This window comes from Silurus meridionalis, chromosome 2 (assembly GCF_014805685.1).
Source record: "Silurus meridionalis isolate SWU-2019-XX chromosome 2, ASM1480568v1, whole genome shotgun sequence".
Taxonomy (NCBI): Eukaryota; Metazoa; Chordata; class Actinopteri; order Siluriformes; family Siluridae; genus Silurus; species Silurus meridionalis.
Genome location: NC_060885.1, coordinates 4,816,222 through 4,824,944, shown reverse-complemented (window position 1 = coordinate 4,824,944; position 8,723 = coordinate 4,816,222).

The window sequence follows — 8,723 nt, the reverse complement described above, 5'->3', positions numbered from 1 at the left end:
GCCTCGAAAAGCATTAGATTTTTGACCAGGTGTGCGTGGCAAATCTGCACAAAGCCGCCTGTTTGTGGCTGAAGCTACACAAAACCGCACACCGAATACAACTGGAATAATTACTAAATTCAATTTCTCCTCCTACACTGTCAGTGATGTATCTCTAAACCAGATAAATTGAAACCAGCAAGCTGTAGTTGGAAGTGATTTAAAGAAAGTGCACTAAATCAAACTCCTGCATGAATCTCTTACATTAAATTTTGCCATTTTAGAATTTAATGAATCGTTACCCATTTGCAAACATGAGAGCATAATATACAGACAGCTATTCAGACATTCAAGAACAAAGGAAATGCAATGGCAGTCACTTCCAAACCAGGATATGTGTAAGAATTCAGGAAATTTGTAAGACAATTTAAGACATTTGTAAGACCCCAATGATCTTCTCAGCCATCTTTACTATTCAATCCAGGGTATGCATTTAGAAATGTTGCAATTTCCAAATGAGACAGTAATGCAGCTGCTTAGGATGCATTTAATGGTTCCTCTGTAGTATTCATAGTTAATATCACATAAAACCCTCTTTTACCTGTGTGAACTACTGCACCTGAAACATTTCTTTTCTTAAAAACTGTTCTCAAAAGCATGAAAAAAAAATAAAACAAATGAATGTTTTAATATGTGAATTAAAATCATCAAAGTTTGATAAGGACTTGATGTGAAGTGGTGTCAGGGTGCGAGCGAAAACAGAAGGCGGAAGCCGGAGTACAGCTCGCTCGAGTTTTAATACAAGTGTGAGGGAGAGAGAGACACACGAGCACACACACACACAGACGCGCACACACACACATACAAGCACAAGCACACGGCAGTCCTTATGTTGAGAGAGTCCGAGGTGCGCTAGCTGACCCGAGATGCGCGGGGAGGTGAAGCGCGGCCGGTACGGGATTGTGGAGTCCGGACAGAACGGAACGGAAGACATAGACCATAGCACAAAACAAACAACCCATACAACCAGTACGTAGCTCCAACACATTCAATAACGAACGGGGATAGGGAGTGAAAGAGGAGCTTATATAGAAGCGGGGTGGAGTGATGATGAACCCCAGGTGAGCGTGATTATGCCTGGAGCTCCAGAGAGAGTGGAGGCCTGAGTGATGATGAGCTCCAGGTGTGCGTGATTAAACCTGGAGCTCTAGGGAAAGTGGAGGCATAGAGAGCCACCAAAGGGGGCGTGGCAGGTGGATCCCTGACAGTACCCCCCCCCCCGTCAGGTGGGGCGGCACCTGACGCCCCAAACCACCGATGTCCGGAGGGCCAGGGCACTCGGAAGAAGACCCCGGTGTCCGTCCAGGGTCGAAAGGGACCTGGTCCGAACCGCCCTTAGCAGAGACTGGGGATGGAGAGACGCCTTCAGTGGAGGCCAGAGGCGGAGAAACGGCTCCGGCATAGAACAGGGACCAAGCGGAGTCCAGAGGCTGAGCGACCTCCACGGCAGAGACCAGAGACGGAGTGACGCACTCGGCTGTAACCAGGGTGGATTGACGCCCGCTGTGGAGGTCTGGGGCGGAGTGCTGTGCAACACAGAGGACGGGAGCGTAACGACGTCCACCCCGGAGACCTGGAATGGAGTGACGCCCTCGGCGGAGACCTGGACCGAAGGGGTGTCAACCATGGAGGTCAGGAGCAGAGTTATGTCTGTAAAAAACGTCCTCGGCGGTGTTTAGAGGCCGAGTGGCGACCACCGTGGAGAGGAGGAATGAAGTGACGCCTGTGCCGGGGCTGCAAGCCGTGACGACGAGTTCAGAGAAACTCAGAAGTGTGTTGTCATCCTCCGAGGGACCTTGCGGAGAGACATCGTCCGAAAAAGGACACGGAGGTGTTACGTCACCCGGAGAGGAACCCGGAGGCGAAACATCGCCTGGAGCGGAATGCTGAGACGTGACTTCACCTTTTGGGAGACTTGGGGCTGAGACGTCTTCGTCGGAGGAGCTCTTAGGCGAGACGCTGCCGTCGGAGGAGCTCTGAGGCGAGACGTCTTCATCGGAGGAGCTCTTAGGCGAGACGTCGGCGACGGAGGAGCTCTGGGGCGAGACGTCGCCATCGAAGGAACTCAGGAGAGAAACGTCACCTTCGGAGGAGCTCAGGAGAGAGACGTCGCCTTCGGAGGAGCTCAGGAGAGAGACGTCGCCTTCGGAGGAGCTCAGGAGAGAGACGTCGCTTTCGGAGGAGCTCAGGAGAGAGACGTCGCCTTCGGAGGAGCTCAGGAGAGGCGTCGCCATCGGAGGAGCTCAGGAGAGAGACGTCGCCTTCGGAGGAGCTCAGGAGAGAGACGTCGCCTTCGGAGGAGCTCGGAGACAAGACGTCGCCATCAAAGGAGCTCAGAGGCGAGACGTCGCCATTGGAGGAGCTCGGAGGCGAGACGTCGCCATCGGAAGTGTCTGGGACCGTGACATCACTGCCGGATGGCTCTCGAAGCAACCTGGGGCTGTTAGAGGAACCGTGGGTTGCCCTGCCACCGGCATTGGCGGTCGGAGGTGATATGACCTCCTTATTGCATCCAGGCGGCGGTGCGACAACCCTCTTGCGACCAGGCAGCTGTTCGACGTTCATTTCACGGCCAGGCAGCGGCACGTCGTCCCCTTTGCGGCCAGGCGGCGGCACGTCTTCCCTTTGCGGCCAGGCGGCGGCACGACGTCCCCTTTGCGGCCTTGGGGCTGAGCTGAGTGCACTGGGAAGCTCCGGGGCGGAACGGAGCTGTCCTGGAGGTCCTGAAGCGGAACAGAGCTCGCCTGGAGACCTTGGCGTGGAACTGAGCTCGCCTGGAGACCTTGGAGCTGAGAGGAGCTTGCCTGGAGGTCCTGGAGGGAGGCTGAACTCGCCTGGAGGTCCTGGGACAAAGCCGAGCTCTCTTTAGGATTCTGAAGCGGAACGGAGTTCTCTTCAGGACTCTGAAGCGGAACGGAGCTCTCTTCAGGACTCTGAAGCGGAGAGGAGCTCTCTGAGACACTCTGTGACAGAGAGGAGCTTTCTGTGGAGGCCTGGAGCGGAGCTGAGCTTTCTGTGGAGGCCTGGAGCGGAGCTGAGCTCTCCTGGAGGTCCTGGAGCGGAACTGAGCTCTCGTGGAGGTCCTGGAGCAAAACTAAGCACTCGTGGAGGTCCTGGGGCAGAGCTGAGCTTTCCTGGATGACCTGGAACGGAGCTGAGCTCTCCTGGACGACCTGGAACGGAGCTGAGCTCTCCTGGGTGACCTGGAACGGAGCTGAGCTCTCCTGGGCGACCTGGAACGGAGCTGAGCTCTCTGTGGAGACCTGGAGCGGTAAGGAGCTGTCCTGGAAACCCTGGAGCGGGAAGGAGCTGTCCCGGAAAACCTGGAGCGGGAAGGGGCTGTCCCGGAAATCCTGGAGCGGGAAGGGGCTGTCCTGGAAACCTTGGAGTGGAACAGAGCTGTCCGGGAAACCCTGAAGCGAAGCTGTTCTCTCTGGAGGTCCTGGAGCAGGCTGAGGATCTCCTGGCGGCCCAGGGGTGGAGTGGAGCCATCCTGAAGGGCCTGGAGCAGGGCGGAGATCTCCTGGAGGTCCTGGGGTGGAGCAGAGCCATCTTGGAGGGCCTGGTGCAGGGCCTGGAGCAGGGTGGAAATCCCCCGGAGGTCCTGGGACGGAGTGGCACTCTCTGGGAAACTCTGGTGCGGAACGGAGCTCTTCGGTAAACACTGGAGCGGAATCGTGCTTTCGGTAACGGGAGGGAGATGGTGGAGATCTGTGGTGACCATCCCTAGTTCCCGGGTGAGAAGCCGGAGAAACCGGGCACACGAGCCGAATTCGCCACCAGAGGCGCTCCACAACTCACTGGCCAGAGCAAGGGATTCTCCAGACAGCAGAGAAATGTGGAGGGCGATCTTGTCTGCTTCAGTGGGGTAAGAGGATGAATAAAAGTCTATATATTCACCGACGCTCCGTATAAATCCGCCCCACTCAGCCCTGTTGCCGGAGAAGCAAGCCGGGAAATCCATGACGTCATCACGGGGGCGTGGCGCTGCCGAGCATGATTCGCGTGAAACGGCAGCGGAATTCCGGGTTTTCCCCGAGGCGAAGCTTGGCTGCCGCTTCATCATGCCAGAGCGAATCCTACCTCCGAGGTTCAATTCGCGCCGGGACCACGACGGTAATCCGATCATTTTCGTTCCCTAGTGTTTTTTTTTTTTTTATATCCTTTTCAGGAGGTTCGTTATTCTGTCTGGGTGCGAGCGAAAACAGAAGGCGGAAGCCGGAGTACAGCTCGCTCGAGTTTTAATACAAGTGTGAGGGAGAGACGCGCACACACACACATACAAGCACAAGCACACGGCAGTCCTTATGTTGAGAGAGTCCGAGGTGCGCTAGCTGACCCGAGATGCGCGGGGAGGTGAAGCGCGGCGATGCGGGATTGTGGAGTCCGGACAGAACGGAACGGAAGACATAGACCATAGCACAAAACAAACAACCCATACAACCAGTACGTTGCGTCCAACACATTCAATAACGAACGGGGATAGGGAGTGAAAGAGGAGCTTATATAGAAGCGGGGTGGAGTGATGATGAACCCCAGTTGAGCGTGATTATGCCTGGAGCTCCAGAGAGAGTGGAGGCCTGAGTGATGATGAGCTCCAGGTGTGCGTGATTAAACCTGGAGCTCTAGGGAAAGCGGAGGCATAGAGAGCCACCAAAGGGGGCGTGGCAGGTGGATCCCTGACAAGTGGTGATTCATTCCAGTATAGGTCCAGAAACTGAAAATATTCTTTCACCCTTTGTTTTTAATTGTGTCCTCAGAAAAGTTATTTAAGGTTTGAAGGAACTTTTACACATTTACTGTACATTTTAATTTTATAGTGCTTTAAAGTCTCTATCAGTGAATAAATCAACACTGGTTCACAAGGTTGCAGACTAAATAAAAATAAGCACTAGTTCAATTGTCTCAGGAAGCGATAGGTCTTCACCCTTGAGTTTCAAGGTAGGCAGTGACTCAGCTTTTTGAGGATCTAGGGGGAGTTCATTCCACCACCTCAGTGGTCAAACAGAGATGACTCTTAATATATACCTACTGCTTACCTTGAAAGATGGTGGGACTAGTCGAGCAGTGCTGGGAGACTCACTGTCATATGTTAAATAACAATTTCCTCATCACATCAACGACTACACTTTCTTTCGTCTTCTCCCATTAGGGGTCGCCACAGCGGATCATCCGTAATCGTGATCCGCATGTTTGATTTGGCACATGTTTTACGCTATATGTCCTTCCTAACGCAACCCTCCCCATTTATCCGGGTTTGGGACCGGCACTAAGAGTGCAATGGCTTGTGCAACCCTAATGGCTGGGGTTGGTTCCCTGACCAGTAACAGAACCCAGCCCACGGCGATGAGAGCGCCAAATCCTAAACACTAGACCACCAGGGAACCATATCAACAAATACACAAAAACCTTTAATCCACTTATGGGGAGTTGTTACTTAAGAACCAAAGCATTCATATCAGAACGAACACATTACCACCACGACTTGCTCCAAGAGATGATTAATCAAATCTTTTGACCAATCAGAATGACGAATTAAAGCCCCATGGTCGTCTTGTCATCATAGTTAAGTAATAAAAGGTATGAGAAGTAATAAAATGTTGTGACACTCTTTCAAAAGCTATGCTAATTTCATACAGGCTAAAGTCATAATAAATTGCACTGCATTATTCATATCAACAAACACTGTGAACAGATTTATGCAGGAGTGGCTAAAGGTTGATCAAATATCCCTTGTAGAAACATGAAACTCGCAGCACCTGGCAAATGGCTCCAATTTTGTGGTTAAAAATAGATACGGATGAATAAGTAAATGTCTGACACCATTTTTCTTGCCGCTCCATCTAGGCAGTTTCTCTCCTCCATGCTCTGTTCAACATTCTTTTTTTTGAGGTGGAAAATATTAATCAGATTTCAGTTTCTCCTTCTGTGGAACCCAAATACCTCATGCTTCAAGACCTGGCACGTGCACATCTTTGTAATAAATTTATGTCTGATAGAACTCCATGTTTGTTCCTCAGAATATCAAGCATCACTTCATTGCTGATCCTGTTCTTATAGAATAGACTGTGGAAAGAACAGGGTGCAGAAAAGCGTTTTATACACCGTGTGTGACAATCAAGTGAGAGAAGGCTACAAAAAAACTACTAGATCAGATTGTCAATTTGAATGTTCATTTTTTTGTCAGTTTTTATCTGATGGTTTTACATCATTTATACACATAATATACAAGTCAGTTTCCAGTAAAGATTTGTTTTTTGTTGCCTCTCTCGCTTCGGCTCCTTTATCAAGGTTCATCAAATGCCTTTTAATCTTTTTAAAGTTAAAATGTAATGAAACAGAACACCACACAAATATAGAAGAAATAAAAAAACCTATAAAAAAATTATAAATAAATAATTGCAAAAAGGCCACTCTGCAGACAGGATCTGCATTTCACATGTCGGCAAAAATCTAATTAAATGGTCTAAAGTGCCCGTGTGAGCGTGCTCTAAGTACAGCGCAGCATTGATGCCCCAACTATCATAAAACTAATGTACTGAATGAAATTAGGACAGAATATATCTTTACAAAATCTCCTAGATATTGTTAAATATGCCAAGATGTTGTTCTTGTGCGGATTATGGGAAGTGAAACCGGGGGAAAGAAGCTTTTAATATTTATTAAAAGCTTCTTTCTTTTCACATTTATATTCACAGCATTATTATCATAGGCTTAAATTATTAGGAGAAAACTGGTAGGTCTATGTCAAATCAGTCATCAAATCCCCCAATAGAACCAAAATGGCACAATCCTCCATTCATAACACCTCTGCAATGATGTGGCTGTGATATTAGTAGAATCAGACTCCTCCTATCGAAGCATCGAATATTCCACTATTTTGGGTTACACATAGTTGGGAATTGCTTTCTGAAAATGCTTAGTCATGTTCTAAAGAGAAAAAACGAGGCTTTGTACTTGTCAAATGTACATTACAGGTCAGTAAAATTAGAAGAGCCTTAACCACTTCTTTACCACTTTCCCGCAAGTCCAGGTGATCATTAATTCTATCAAAAAACTCCTTTTATTTTAAACTGCTAATGTGAGTGTATGACTTTACTCAGGTGTGTACAGCAAGCGACCTTATTAACTTCCTTTAATTAGTCTGGTTCATGTTTCTCACTGCAGGTGTGTTTGGTGATTAAGAAGCTCCTGCTGTTCCAGGTTGAGGTGCTAACAAGCTCGTTGCAGGCTCCCTGTTTGGGGTTATAGCTCTAACCTTTCTTAAGGGAGAAGAGGAAATTCACAGAGCGCCACAACACACACATATGCACACACACACAGACACACACACATGACCTATACTCTTAAATCCATAATGAGCAATTCAAGTGCAATCAAGTGCAGGACAATATATATGAATAAAGGTTGGATAGATATACAGTGTCTCAGTTAAACTTGGCAAACTATTTTGAAAAGTATAGATCTTCATGTGGGACCATTCACAACTCCAAAGAGTGATTCACAAGGTAGAAAGTTCTAACAGAAGTAGCTCATCGGGATGAATCAGGCAGGTGTGCCTAAATCTAATAAAGTCAGGTTGAGAATACAGTGCTTTAGACTGATCACGTACTTAACAAAACAGTGATTTTTTTTTATCACATATCCCAGTGATGTTAGGAGGCTGGGGTCAGACATGATACAGCACCACTTGGCCCCAGAACACTGGACAGTGAACTCAGAACACTTAAGATGGGTCATGGATGGATGGACAATGACCCAAAACACATGCCCAGGAACACAATCTGATAGTTTTGTAGCCAATTCCAGTCTTGTGAAGGTCTATAATCTTGTCCCTGATGTCCTATGACAGCTCTTTGGTCTTGCCCATGGTGGTGAATAATATATTACAATATAATATAATATAATATAATATAATATAATATAATATAATATAATAAATGATGTATGTATAAAAAATGTAATCAGCCTATTCTATCTAACAAAAATGAATTATAAGAAAGTCACAAAACAAAATGTTCAGTTTAAGCAATTAGACATTCAAACATACTCCATGCGAACGCTGTAATATATGTACACAAATTAGAATAATGAATTAGATTTTATTCAAAAGGTGTTCAGAAAATAGCACTGAGAAACGTTTCTGGTAAAACAGTTGTTTTTAATTAATGCGATTAATTAAAAAAGGTTAAAAGGGAGCCAAAAAAAGTATTAAATTTTATATATATATATATATATATATATATATATATATATATATATATATATATATATATGAAGACCAAAGTGAAGTGACACCCTATGAAGGCCTTTCTGCTGTATTCATTTTAGAGGGGAACATCCACCCATATGCATATTTTAAATTGACCAGAAGGTTTTTGATGTCCACCTACCACACCCCAGACTCAGATGATGCGGTAATAGTCAGCTAATGACTTTAATTGTCTGATATTTGATTATCCTTTGTCTTTGTCCTCAGGTGGCCCTGAAGAGGAGACTCTTTGTTTCAGTTTTAGGTATTTCACTCACACAAAAGTCTGCTGTGGACAAATGGATTTAAAAAAAAATAGCTTAGCTTAGCATTTTCTTTTCTTTGTATAAATAAACATTTACACATATAAATGTATACTATACAATAACATACAAAATCACCTGATTTTATGTTATAAATGAAACAGCTTAAG